Genomic DNA, 15,293 nt, shown 5'->3' with positions numbered 1-15,293 from the left:
ATGTAAGTGAAATTAAGCCCAAAATTACCAACAAGCAATAAAACTCAACATTCTTCTCCCAACTCAATTTTCATACAAATCCTATTATTCACTGTGCCCACACAATCAAAAGCATTTCTATATATTAATAAAGAAAAGAAAAAGAGAGTAGAAAATAAAAGGGAGTGAGGCAGAAATAAAAAAATGTAAGAGAAAGCTGTAAGAAGTATATACAATGGAATGTTACTTACTGTTTATATTAATAGTATTAACAATTAAACATATTATTTACTCTTATTTAGTTCTGATTATTATTAGTTAAAGCATAACAGATTATTTACAAACAGGCATAAGCAGTATAATCAAGAAAGTATAATTAGAAATAGCATTTGAAGAACTTATAAAAACTTTTACAAGGAATGAATATGTTATTATTCTATTAATGATATTTTCATTACTGTTCTCTCCCTGCCCTCCCCCACCCTTTACCCACTGCATAATCTAAATAGAATGTCATTGTTTAAACAAAGAAAATAATAAAAGGAGAAGGAAAAAAAGGTAAAGATAAAAAAAATGTATCAAATTACTAACCTTACTTCTTTTCAGAAAGAGAAACAAATTGAATCACAGCTTGCCATTAAATCTTCAGGTATTTTGACTGGTTATGAAACAAAACATTTCTTTGCACATAGAGAATAACTTTGATTAAATATTTTCCAAAATATTTGTGGCTTTCTGGAAATGCAGGAACTATATTCAAAAAGATTAATAATGAACTAAAATGATGAGAGAGAAAAAAGCATATAACAAATCATTTGTTTTGTAGTCTCTTCTTCTTCTCTGAAGTCTTCCACGAAGCTTCAGTTGCCAATCTCTTTAATGAAGAACTAGCCCATTCCATTTCTTCTATTTTATCCAAAATCCTTTTTTCTTTGACAAACAGTAAAGCAGAGTCTAAATCATCGAAAACCTTAGGACCATCAGGAAGGAAGATTTTAAGCTTGGCAGGAAACAGAAGGTATGTTTTAAACTGTGCTTTTTTAAGCTCCCTTATTAGTGGCAGAAAAACTTTTCTTTTAGCTATTACCATGGAAGAATAGTCATTGTCAAAATGCACAGTTGTCTCATTAATCTTAACAGGAGCTTTAGCCCAAGCAGATTTAAGAACCATCTCTTTATCAAAAGATGATAGAAATCTAACTATAACTGATCTAGGATATTTTTTGTTAGAGTTAGTGAGAATGCTTCTGGTAAGTCTAAAGTTTTAGGGAGCCAAGTTGTTAAAAAAGAAGTAATATTGTTACCTTCAATATTTTCTGGCAGTCCAAAAATCCTAATGTTATTGCGCCTAGATCTATTTTCCAGGTCATCCAGCTTTGTTTGTAAATGTGTATTTTGTTTCAGCAGAAACTCAATGTTGATTTCCTCTTCTTGGATTCTGTTTTCCATGTCATTCACAGCTTCTTCTATGCCTGTCATCTGGTTCTTCTGTTGTTGCAGGTCTGTATGTAACAGGTCTATTTGTTTTGTAGTTTTTTCTATGAAGGTTTCTATTTTAGTATCCATTTTATCCATTTTATCAGTAAGTTGCTGGATTATAATTATCAGAGACTGAAGTTCTTTCTTGATGCTGGAGTCTTGAGAATTTGTCTTACTGGAACTCATTTCAGACTGATAAACTGACAGGAAAATTTCCACAGTGATTTCTGACAGGAATATTGTTAAGATTTCCTTTCTTTTTTAGATATAGTTCAAGAACTATATAAAACAAACGTATTTAGAAAGAAAATTACTTCAAAAATTATTTTTTTAAGTAATTAATTCCTGTCAGTGTAATGAAATTGGTGGAGCTGAAGAAATCTGCTGGTATCCTGTGTTCATCCTTGGCCATGCCCCCAGCAAGCATTTTCTGAAGTATACAAACCTTGAAACTCAAATGTATGTCACCACAGATTTATGAGGAGCAGACAAAAAATATGAAGTAATAATCTGGACATTCTATGAAAGTCCATACTGTTGAATGGCATGGAGGTGACTAAAAAAGTAATGGAGTGTGTTAACATCACCTTTTTGACAACATCATCTAAGTGTTTTATGGCTTTGAAAACCAGCACAACACTAAATGATTTTTCCACTGTAATTAGTAGTACATGATCAGATAAAGCTCAGTGCACTACAAAGAATTATGATCATGTCAATGCAGCGAAATGTTTGGCATCTATGTTTTGAACAAATAATAAACAAGTTATGATCAGTGACCCAACCATAATCTTCTATGTTGGCTTATGAAAAGATTATTAGATGTTTTGCTGTTTGACAAATACATCATTTGATTTTTACAGAAACACCACTACTTGGGACTTTATCCCATCTTTCACAGCAACGTAATAAGAATCAACCTTTGCTACATATATCACACGTAGTAGTTCATAATGCAACAGACAAGAGGCCCAGAGAAATATGTCTTAATGAAATTATTTTACCTCTTGCACGACAGTGTAAGTATAAATGAAATCTTAGGATTAGCACACATTAGTATGGATGGGCAGAAAGGCTTTGACTCCTTCACCACCTTATTAATTTGATAACTAAATCCCTAAACCCAACACTACACCTTACCTCAGGACAGGCCCTTTCTATAACATTACTACTACACAAGAAATTTAGACTCACAACGTATATAGCAGCACACATGCACAAAATGAAATCTGTCCTCTTCTATAGTCTTTACTTTAATCCTAACCATGAAATAAATCTATACACACTTCCACCCCAATGCTGAAATTTTTAGAATATCTGAAAGCTTCAGAATTAAATACCCAAATCCTAGCCTTATATTATCTGCATGCACTCAGTTTTCCACCTTTTAGCATCTCCAACACTCAAGAATGAGAGCATGTTTTCAATTAATTTCTCAAGCAATTCAACTTGTTGATGATCTAACAATCTGGCAGAATGAAGTGATAATATATCTATCTGTTTACCTATATACACATATACTAAATCATTTCAAAACTTTTCCCACCTTTAATGTGACTTATAACCTGTACAATTCAATTGAAAAAGAAACAAATCTGTTAGGGGAAAAATATAAAAAATAAAAAAACGTACAATAAGGTGGTTGCATAAGTGTGCACACTCTTAAACTAATACTTTGTTGAAGCACCTTTTGATTTGATTACAGCATTCAGTCTTCTTGGGTAGGAGTCTATCAGCATGGCACATCTTGACCTGGCAATATTTGCCCACTCTTCCTTGAAAAAGTGCTCCAAATCTGTCAGAATGTGAAGGCATCTCTTGTGCACAGCCCTCTTCAGGCAACCCCTCAGATTTTTCTACTGTATTTAGGTCTGGACTCTGGCTGAGACATTCCAAAACTTTAATTTCCTTCTGGTGAAGCCATTCTTTTGTTGATTTGGATGTATGCTTGCGGTTGGTGTCATCTTCATCTTTCTAGCAGATGCCTGAAGGTTTTGGCCAAAAGTGACTGGTATTTGGAACTGTTCATAATTCCCTCCACCTTGACTAAAGCCCCAATTCCAGCTGAAAAAAAGCAAACTCAAAGCATGATACTGCCAAAGCCATGCTTCACCATAGGGATGGTATTCTTTTGGTGATGAGAAGTGTTGTTTCTGTACCAAATGTACCTTTTGGAATTGTGGACAAAAAGTTTAACCTTGGTCTCATCAGACCATAACAGCTTTTTCCAACATGGTTTTGGGAGGCTTGATGTATTGTTTTGCAAATTCTAGCCAAGCCTGGATGTTTTTCTGTGTAAGAAAAGGCTTCTGTCTTGCAACCCTACCCCATAGCCCAGATAAATGGAGACTATGGGAGATTGTTGTTACATGTAGCACACAACCAGTACTTGCCATAAATTACTGCAGCTCCTTCAGTGTTGCTGTATGTCTCTCGGCAGCCTCCCTGACCAGATTTTGTCTTGTCTTTTCATAAATTTTGGAGGAACATCCAGCTCTTTGCATCATCACTGTTGTCCCACATTTTCTTTACTTTTTGATGACTGTCTTCAATGTGTTTCATGGTATATCCAATGCTGTGGAAATTTTTTGTACCCTTTATCTGACTGATACCTTTCAACAATGATATCCCTTTGGTTCTTTGTATGCTTGCTGCAAACCCATGGCTTTTGCTGTAGCAGGCAACTGAGTAGATGTCAGGAAAATCCTACTAGGACAGTTGAACTTTATTTGGGGTTAATCAGAGTCTTTTTAACTGACGGCAGATGTGTACCCAAGAAGAATGAATGCTGCAAGATGCTTCAACAAAGTATTAGTTTAAGGGTGTGCACACTTATGCAACCAGCTTATTGAACATTTTTTATTTTTTTATATTTATTCCCCTAAATTTGTTTTTCAATTGAATTGCACAGGTTATAGGTCACATTAAAGGTGGGCAAAGTTTTAAAATGATTTATTGTTATCTCATTTTTTATATTATATTATATATATATATATATATATATATACACACACACACACACACACACACACACACACACGCACACACACACACACACACACACACAGAAGGAGGGAGAGAGAGATAAAACACAGACAAGGAAGTCAGCACCATTCAATAAATATTCACAGCATTTAATGAAAGATTTTTCATAAAAACAGCTGTAGACCATAATTTCATATTTAAGCTTTTTTCACTGTACTCTGTGTACCCAATAACTTTTTTGAAACACAGTCATACTGACATATTTGTTTTAACAAAATATATCAGTCTATGCTTTCTTTCTTTTCAAAACTCCAAACTCATGTTTCTCCTTTTAGTTATATATTCCATGGAAACAAATTAATCCTCAAAAGAAACTATCTACCCATATGTTTCAGCTATTTTATCTAGATTTTCCCATCTTTTTTTCTTTAATGAAATCATGGCATCACATTGCTACTGAAATGTGTGTGTGTGTGTGTGTGTGTGTGTGTGTGTGTGTGTGTGTGTATATATATACACACATGTATATATATATATATATATATATATATATATATATATATATATATATATATATATATATATATATATATATATATATATATATATATATATATATATATATATATATATATATATACATATATATATATATATATATATATATATATATATATATATATATATTTATATATATATGTGTGTATGGATCTACTTCATAACAATGAAATTTCATAACGTTGAATTTCATAACATTGAGACCATAACATTGAACATTTAAAACACTGGAAACCCAAAACATTGAAAACTCAGAACATTGAAAGTTTGCTTCAAAACATTGAAAACCACATTGCACAAGTAAATATCACCTCCGCCTACAACAACACCTAACTAAAAAAACACTTTCTACTACATTTCTGCAGAGGGGCAAGCCCCCCGTACCCTCTGTAAATTAAATATACCAACTCCAAGATCGCACTACAGTGGAAAAAAAGTTAATTTCCTAACCTCAATGTATAATGACTGTAATACAGTGAGGTTAGGAAATTCACTTTTTTCCATTGTAGTGCGATCTTGGAGTTGGTATATTTAATTAATGGGGGGGTACAGAGCCCCCCACATGGGGGGTGCAGGGGGATATAGTAGAAAGTGTGTTAGTTAGTTAGGTGTTGTTGCAGATGGAGAGGATGTTATTTACATATGCATTGTAGTTTTCAATGATATGAAGCACACTTTCAAAGTTCTGAGTTTTCAATGTTTTGGGTTTTCAGTATTTTGAGATTTAGATATTTTGGTCTCAGTGTTATGAAGTAGACCTATATATATATATATATATATATATATATATATATATATATATATATATATATATATATGTTCCCTATTAGATGAATGAACACTTAAAATGTTGAGTACGACATGGTCAACAGCTTTTAAGTGAATGTTCATCTAAGCGAAACCTAAGAATTTCGAAACAAGGAGTTTCGAAAAGTTATAATTGGTCAGCCATCAGAAGCTAACGACTATTGTCAGAACGTTCACCTTGTCTAACTGTTCTTACAGTCCTCCACTGTTGTGCAGTCTCGTTGTTCACCCTGTGTAATGTTATGACAGTCCTCCACTGAGGTGCAATCTCTGAGTTGGTATATTTAAGTGGGGGGGGGGGTGGGCGAAGCCTCCCACTTTATTTTGTTTGTTGATTTGTTTTTTTGTGGGGAAGGTTTAATGGTGTGCAGTACATTTTAGCCATCAGCCATTGGCTTCCTGACTCCTGGTCAACTATAAGTTTTCGAAACTCTTTGTTTCGACATTATGGGGTTTTGCTTAGATGAACTTTCACTTAAAAGCTGTCGAGCATGTCATACTCAACATTTTAAGTGTATGGTGACTGTAATACAGTCAGGTTAGGAAATTCACTTTTTTCCACTGTAGTGTGATCTTGGAGATGGTATATTTAATTTATGAAGTGGTACAGAGCCCCCCACATGGGGGGGGTGCAGGGGGATGTAGTAGAAAATGTGTTAGTTAGTAGGTGTTGTTGTAGGTGGAGAGGATGTTAGTTACATATGCATTGTAGTTTTCAAGGTTATAAAGCACACTTTCAAAGTTCTGTGTTTTCAATGTTTTGGGTTTTCAGTGTTTTGGGATTTAGATATTTTGGTCTCAGTGTTATGAAGTAGACATATATACATATATATATATATATATATATATATATATATATATAAATATATATATATATATATATATATATATATATATATATGTTCCCTATTAGATGAACGAACATTTAAAATGTTGAGTACGACATGGTCAACAGCTTTTAAGTGAACATTCATCTAAGCGAAACCTAAGAATGTCGAATCAAGGAGTTTTGAAAAGTTATAGCTGGCCAGCTATCAGAAGCTAATGACTGACATCAGAGCATTCACCTTGTCTAGCCATTCTTACAGTCCTCCCCTGTGGTGCAGTCTTGTTGTTCACCCTGTGTAATGTTATGACATTCCTCCACTGTGGTGCGATCTTGGAGTTAGTCTATTTAAGTGGGGGGGTGGGTGAAGCCTCCCACTTTATTTTATTTGTTGATTTTTGGGAGGGATGTTTTTTTTCGGGGGGGGGGTTAATGGTGTACAGTACGTTTTAGCCATCAGCCATTGGCTTCCTGACTCCTGGCCAACTATAAGTTTTCTAAACTCTTTGTTTTGACATTATGGGGTTTCACGTAAATGAACTTTCACTTAAAAGCTGTCGAGCATGTCGTACTCAACATTTTAAGTCTTCGTTCATCTAATATAGACCATATATATATATATATATATATATATATATATATATATATATATATGTAGATAGATAAACATATATAGGTTTACAATCAGATGTTTTAAACTCACCTTACTCTCATTCATAAAATCAAGTGTAAAAGTGCAAAACTTTAAAATTGCAAGTGGAAATCCCCTCACCTCTGAACATCGACATGTAGTTTCCATTTGTAGTTTTGAGTGTCGCTGTTTAAGATTATAGAAAGTTACTAGGCTATTGGCCCTCAAGCCCTTACAAGCCAAGAATTTTGCCCATATTCCAACAAGTCAGCAACCTATACCACTGTCAAGCAGCTACACAGGTGGAATCCAAGGGGTGAATTTTCATTTCCCCTTCCAGTTATCCAGGTTGCACTTAAATTAGTTTAATGAGGTACTGTGCTTTACTGGGTGAGGGAGTCTATTTCACAAAAAGGGGAGTCTCTGGGACACAAATCTGTCCCACCAACAAGTCCTATTGATGTCACAGACGAGGATGAGGTCATGCGTGTGGGTTACTTGAGTGGAGCTTGACTTGTGGATATGCTGCAGTGCCATCAGGGCGGGGTCTGAGATTGCTTTGCATGCCGGACAGAGGACACCTCTGAGGAGTCTGTAGTAGAGTGAGTAGAGGGACATGACTTTTAGCCTATCTGTGTAGGGTAGATGTTTGAGGCCCTGGATTCTCCGGTTGAAGACCCTCTGTTGGTCTCTCCAGCTGCTGCATGTGTTTTATGAGGTACATACCGAAAGAGGCATTGTACTCAGTAATGGGTCTTATAAGGGAAGAATACAGGAATGTTATGACCACCTTGTCCCTGGATAATATACCCTTATTAATGAGGTGGGCCATGTAGAAAGCTTTCCATACAATGGAGGCAATATGGTGGTCAAAAGTCAGTTTGCTATCAACCTGGCTGCCCAAGTCCCTCACGACTGATTGCATGCTTAGTGCTTTATTACCATTGTGATAATTTATGGGGAGATCATTCTACCCAAAAGGGATGGTAATGCATTTTTTGGCATTCAATTGGAGGCTATGCTTCTGGTGCCAGTCATTTGTTTGGGTGAGACCCTCTTGGAGGATGTCCACATCAGTACGGGAATTGAGGACAATACCCAGCTTGCAGTCATCTGCAAACTTGATCAGCTATAGCCTACTAGATTTGGCCTGCACCTCTGAGAAGTATATCCCAAACAACAGAGGCCCCAAGACTGATCCCTGGGGTACACCACTTGTTACGGGTCTACTACTTGAGGTGGCTTCCCCTAGTTTGACTAGGTGGATTCTATCAGTGAGCCAGTTTGCTACCCATCTGGTAACATATGGACTGATGCCTAGTTGAGAGAATATATCTATTATACCTGAGTGGAGAATAGTATCAAAGGCCTTGGCCAGGTCAAGGTAGGTGGTGTGCACTGTCTTCCCCTCTTCTATGGCCTTGGTGACTGTCTCAAAGAATTCAGCCAAATTTAACAGGCATTATCTCCCCTTGCCAAAACCAAACTGTGTGGGATCAAGTATGTTGGAGGTTGCTGATGTCGTTGTTAATGAGGTCCATGATAATCCACTCCATGGCCTTGCAGATCAGGCTAGTTGGGCTGATGGGTCTATAATTTCCTGGATCGGTGGACGCTCCAACTTTGTGCAAAGGGATGACAGTAGCTGTCCTTCACTCAGCTGGGATGAAGCCGGTACTCAGACTTTAGTTGAATAGGGTGCCGAATGGTTCTGCATGTTCCTGCCTGAGTTCATGTAGGATGCAGCCTGGGATGTTATCAGGTTCCATGCATGCTGTATTTTTTGCCTTTGAGAGGGCAGTGATAACTTGCTCCCTAGAGATAAGGGGAAGGGTCAGGTACTGGGGATGTCCTGTTTTACTGATGAGAGGACAGAGGAGTGAAGTTTTCACTGAACCCGTCTGCCAGCAGTATGGCTATATCTACAGGGTTTGTGTATGTGGTGTCCTTGACCACCAGTTCTGAGCAGATCTGGGTGCTTTCCTTGAGACTGCAGTCATACAGAGGTGCCAAAAGCTGTTGAAAACTTGGGGGTGGGGTGACAGGGGCACTTAGTGACCTAAAAAGGGCACTTTTTAAAAACTATTTACTACCATGACGTAGGTTCACTTGGAGGACATCTTAAGCTTAGTCAATTTCCATTTTGGTGCTTGAATTAAAATTTCCTGATTGTTCTTAGGTCTAACCTATCCCATGGCTGATAACTGTATATTAACCCTAGTGAGAATAAATGTGATCATACTGTAGATTATTTGAGGTGACCCCTGTAAAGGGATGCAGCATTTAGGAACTGCCTCTGTCCATTAGTGGGATGAGGGGCAATTCTGAAGTGCATTTTCTAATACCAATCCTTAGATCCAAGTTGCATTTGAATATGGACAGGGATGAGCTTTGTTTTACTTGAATGGATAGTCTGTTCTGGAACAGTGGTAGCCTCTGTGATATATGTCCATATTTCCACAACAGTCAGTTTAGATACCTGGACTGAGTATTTCTGATGCTATTTGACTTGCTGATGTTGAGTAGGTCCATCTGTATTAGGTCAGAGGATGGCTTGTATGCCAGATATGTCACCTCTAAGCACTCTGTAGGATACTGAGTATAGTGATAAAGTTTTGAGGTGGTCCATGCAAGCCCTACTGTGTAGGACTTGTATCCTTTTAGTAAAGTATCTCTGTGGGTATTCCAGTTGTTGCATGGGTCTGGACAGATACATGCCAAAGTGGGCATTATACAAAATGATTGACCTAATGAGGGCTTTGTAAAGGGGGAAAATAGCATCTGTAGATCTAGTCACAATCAATTTGTTTATAAGCTGTGCAATATAGAAAGACTTTCTTATGAAACTGGGTACATGTTGGTAAAAAGTTAGGTCACTGTACACACAAGTTCCCAAATGCCAAACAACTGGGTCATTTCTCAGGAGGTATTGTCAATTTGGCAGTTCCCTAGAGTAGATGACTTCACAAAGAATGTGATAATGTATTTCTTGGAGTTTAGCTTCAATTCATGATTCTGGCACCAGTTATTGTTTGAGACAAACCTCCCTGCATGATGGTTAAGTTATTTGGGGATTCAATAACTGCTCCTAGCTTGCAGTCATCTCAAACTTAGTCGGCTAAAGCCCTTTGGTATTTCCTTTTACTTTGAGATGTATATGCCAAACAGAAAAAGTCTCAGCACCGAACCCAGGGGGGCACCATTGATGACTGGTCTCTTCCCCTGTTTTGATCTCCTGCATCCTGTGAGCAAGCATACATGTATACATTCTTTGATTCACCTTCCTGATTGTATTAATCTGAGTGTATTAAATTATATTCCTTGTATAATACAGCACCACTTGTTAGAATGTGTTTTATATGTGTAGTTTGGAACAGTCTTCTAGTGAGCAATGAAACAAAATGTATGAAACAATAATGACAAAGCTACCCATTTCAGAAAATTTCAACCATAAAAGGTAACTCAGACTTCTGTCATTACAATCAACCAATATCAGTAACTATGCAAAAATCTCTGCAGAAGTAAGTCATCTAAATAATTCCACATTAATGGGATCTGTAACTAATGAAGAGGTTGCTGCTAGCAAACAACTTTATATTTCATTATTTCATCTACAAATAAAGTGCATGTTGCCCTTGAAGAATAAATTGCCTATGCTACATTAAAAATGATAAGCTAGTAATTTTCAAAACTGATAATGGGTTCATGGTTACTAAATAACTCCTCCAAAGGAGGACATTCATAGAACTGCAGCATCCACTCCCATTAAAGTATACCACAGTACAGTATCAGTGATCAACCTTCTACATCAAAAGAAAGTATACTACCTGTTGTGCTACTAACAGTGCAAACAACTTAGCATAAGTAGCATTAAACGTCTCTTCCCCTGAAGATCTCAGCTCCTTGTAAAATCCACTTGATGATCAACTAAATCTCTCAACTTCGCAGCACAAGAAATCTAGAAAAGGCCAACATTTATTTGGAGGACAAGGGCCCAAAACCAGAGACACATTTTAAATGGATAATCTTAGAAAGTTAGTAAATAAAGTGTTTTGTGTTACCATATGTTTCCTGAAAGATAGGAAGGCTGAAACTTAAAGAGGTATCATTATTCAGTGAATTCAGTTCTCACTGATTTGCCAGAAAAACACAAATTTTAAGAGGAACAGACCAAAGGTTTGAGCCAAATATTCTGTGAAAATCTGGACAGTTGAGAGCTATGGATTCAACTCCCTGAATCACAAGTGGCTATATGGGTAGAGAATCCAGGCTCTTGTTTGAGCCTGGGTAACACTAACCACCAGGTATACTTAACTGGGGAAGTTTACACGCACACACACACACACACACACACACACACACACACACACACACACACACACACACACACACACACACACACACACACACACATGTGATAGCAGCGTAACTCATGCAAATAAAAGAACAAAACTTTCCTTACCAGCATGTCTCTGGCTCTGGTAGTACCAATGGAACAGAGGCAGCATAACTCCTGTAACACAGGGCAATAAGAGAACAAAAACAGATAGCTTAGTTAGTTTAACTTCCCTACGCAAATCCACATTACAGTAAACACTCCACTTCATTAATTTTTCCTGACAGGTCTTGCAGCTGTAAAAGTGTGTGGGGGCCCCCCCCCCCCCTGGATCTATGGTTCTGGCACCTATGTATTCAGATGAGTTGATAAAACTGCAAGAAATCAGAGGTTGAAATGAAGAAAAGGCTAGTTGAGTATGAGATTGCTCAATAAGAGATGCTTGAAAATTTGGTAGAATTAGAGGACAGAACACATAGGGAAAACCTGAAATTTTCTTCTGTACCAGAGAAACTGGAAAGAAAGTACTCTATTACTCTATTTAATTTTATGAAAGCACAAATAATCAACAGGACTGGTATTTCATAGCAGGAGTTAACTGATATGACACACATTTGTATGCTCCAAACCTGGCCATGAGAAAGCAGCCAAGATATATAATACTAAAACTTCAATCAATCCTACCAGCAAAGAGTGGATTCTGACAAAACTGAGGCAGAAGGAAAAAGCACTAAAAGTTGTAGACAGCAGAGTGCTTGTGGAAAATGATTACTCACTGTACATCAGGCAAAAGGAGAGTACATTTATTCCAGCAATCAGGGAATGTTTAGAGGCAGGTATGAGATTCAAGCTGCTGTATCCAGCTATCATAATATTTTTTTTCAGAGGATCAAAGTCATTTTTCTGATGTCTGCATGTGCTAAGGAAGAAATGCAAATGTTTCTCCAATAAAAAGTGAGTTATCAAACAAATAAAGTTCATACAGAGACAATATTAGTGAAAATGTTTCCAATGTTCCAAAGGAAAATATTTGAGAGACAGAAAAAAAGCATAGTAGTTGACTAGAAGAACTAGGAGTATGTTGGAAATGAACCATTAACTGGATCTGGAAGACAGAGATCAACAGGAAGAAAAACAGCAACTTTAAAATCAATAAATGAATTTGGGATTACGAAGCATCAATGACATTCGTCAAATTTGGCATAACAAGAAAACTTTGAAATATTGGACTTATTTTTCTTTGTTAAACTTGTAGGGGAATCCTAAGTATATACTCTACTTTGTGTCATTAATGTTTGAAGAACATTAAGGAAGGCGAAAGAGGAAGGAGAGACGTAACTGTAAGCAAAACAGCTTTTTGTTCTTAACCACATTTTCCTTTTAAATGACATACACTGTATGTTATATAGTAAAGATTTTTCAGTTATACTCATGTGTAATAGGGATACTAGAGGAAATAGGTTTCCTTTTTTCTTCTTTCTTTCTTCCTGTTCAGTTTTAAGAAATGTTGGCAATGCAATGTGAAAGGAGAAGAAGTCTGGACAAAAGAGCATGATGTAAGTAAAACTGATATGCTTTTTCTTACTTTTGCATAGGGGAATGATTGGAGTAAGGCCCTCAGCTTGATCTAACAATAAGTTTTAAGAGAAACCAAGCAAGTAAATAAACATTGAATGAAATGAAAAGTTTTCCTTTAGCAAATAAATGTTCAGTGTGTGACATGAGAAGGTTGTAGGTGAAGGTAACTATGTATCTAATTCTCATGTTTCTATAGAGCCAGTCTAATAAGGACAATAACAACAAAATACTTTTTTATTTTGATGGGTAAAAGATAATGTTTTCTGAAAACATTCAAGTTGTTTTTTTACACCTAGGAGAGGAGTAAAGGTACAGCAGAAACAGATAGCACTTAGTGTAAATAGAAGTACCAATTGCACCACACATCTTAGCATGGATAACCTTCATTATAGGTTACCAAAATCACTAACGTCAGTGCACCAACCATGCGAATAACCAAAAATTACTCTAGTGCACAGTAGCTCTACACCACAAAGGGGCTAGTTGGAGCCACATATTCCTTTTAAGAAAATAATCATAGCATCTGCAGGCTAAAAGATCAATCCAAGAAGCACCAACAGCTAGCAGAATCCAAAGAGATAAAAATAATGTTTGCTCAACACAATAAAGATAATAGTTAAGCACTTTCATCTTACAATGTACAAAGACTTCATCAGAATTAATTAATTCATTAAACCCCAGCCCTAAAATATCCTCCCTAGGCACCAACAATCTTAACCTAATGTAAGCCTTAAAGTCAACACACCTTCTTTTTGTATAAACCAGTCATTCAAAGTGTACCATCACAAATACTTTGAAGCACAAGAAAAAAGAAATCTAAACCATAAAATCCTTTATAACCTGTTGAATTTGTAAAAGAAAATCTGTACCATAAAATAATCATATTATCAAATAATCACAATTCAGCTGCTCTACGTTTAAGAACATAATTAATAGAAACACAGTCATAAAGACTGAGGACAATAATTGCATCCAATTTCAGTTGCCAAAACAGTTCCTTATATTCCACTCTGGTTTCCCAACTACTGTTCATTAGATAAATAGGAAGCATTTCAAAATACCAAATACAAATTTCTAAAAAGTTGTCACAATTACCTCTATGCTTAACATGCATATTTTTAGAGTTCTTTCTCCTCATATAATATATTGCTCATAGATTCATTTTCTTACAAATTTTTCCTGATATAGAAACTGGGGTGTGTATAGCACTTAACTATATAAACTAGCCCTCTACTGCCACAATTGCATTTCTACGATGAAAGAATGGTATGGCCTTAAAAATCCAAGCCAAGGGACTCCCAATTTAAAACACAGGGACATTGTCTACAATCACCAGACTTGTTAATACTCTTTAGAACATTTTTACCTTTCTTTTCAAACAAGGCTTTTATATTTCTTGCTGCTTGTACAAAAATCTTGGTTTTTCACCCAGTGCTTAAAATATTATTATCCACTCTAAAAATACTCCAATTGTTTTTAACTATCTCTTTTATATAGAGAGGCTACCTGTTGTATTGTAATACCAGTGCTCTGTTAAAGATTTATTAATTCTTGTGTTGACCGTCATCAGGGTTCTGTGCTCCTTTAGTGTTATGATCAATATCTAAAAGAGGAAAATACTTGGTACCTGTCTGTAACTACTTGTTCAAGAATGTCACTAACAAACTTTATAGGGTACCCCAACTAAAAACATTAATTCCAGTTTTCTGCATTCTGCCCCAAAAGTTCCTTCATTGAAAACCATTCTGGGCAATCATATAAACTGACCTTTGCAGTGTCTTTTTATGGATTACATCAGGTTAAGATTTTGGCACCTATGGAGAATATTTTAGTGCTTTGGTTTAGTGATTGAATTAGTTCTGATGAAGTCTCTGTACATTCTAAGACAAAAGTGCCTAACTATTGTCTTCATTGCATTGAGCAAACATTTTATTTGTGTGGAGTTCTGCTACCTATTGGTGCATCTTGGATTGGTCCTTTAGTCTACAGATTCTGTTGACTGTTTTACTAAAAGGAATTAATATACATGACTTGTATTAGTCCCTTTGTGATGTTGATCTACTGTGCACTTGTTTGGTTGTTAGTTGTTAGCATGGGTGGTGCACTGGCATTAA

Source organism: Protopterus annectens, chromosome 3.part1 (genome assembly GCF_019279795.1).
Source record: "Protopterus annectens isolate FY-2018-M chromosome 3.part1, PAN1.0, whole genome shotgun sequence".
NCBI lineage: Eukaryota > Metazoa > Chordata > Ceratodontiformes > Protopteridae > Protopterus > Protopterus annectens.
Note: the sequence above shows the minus strand (reverse complement) of the source record.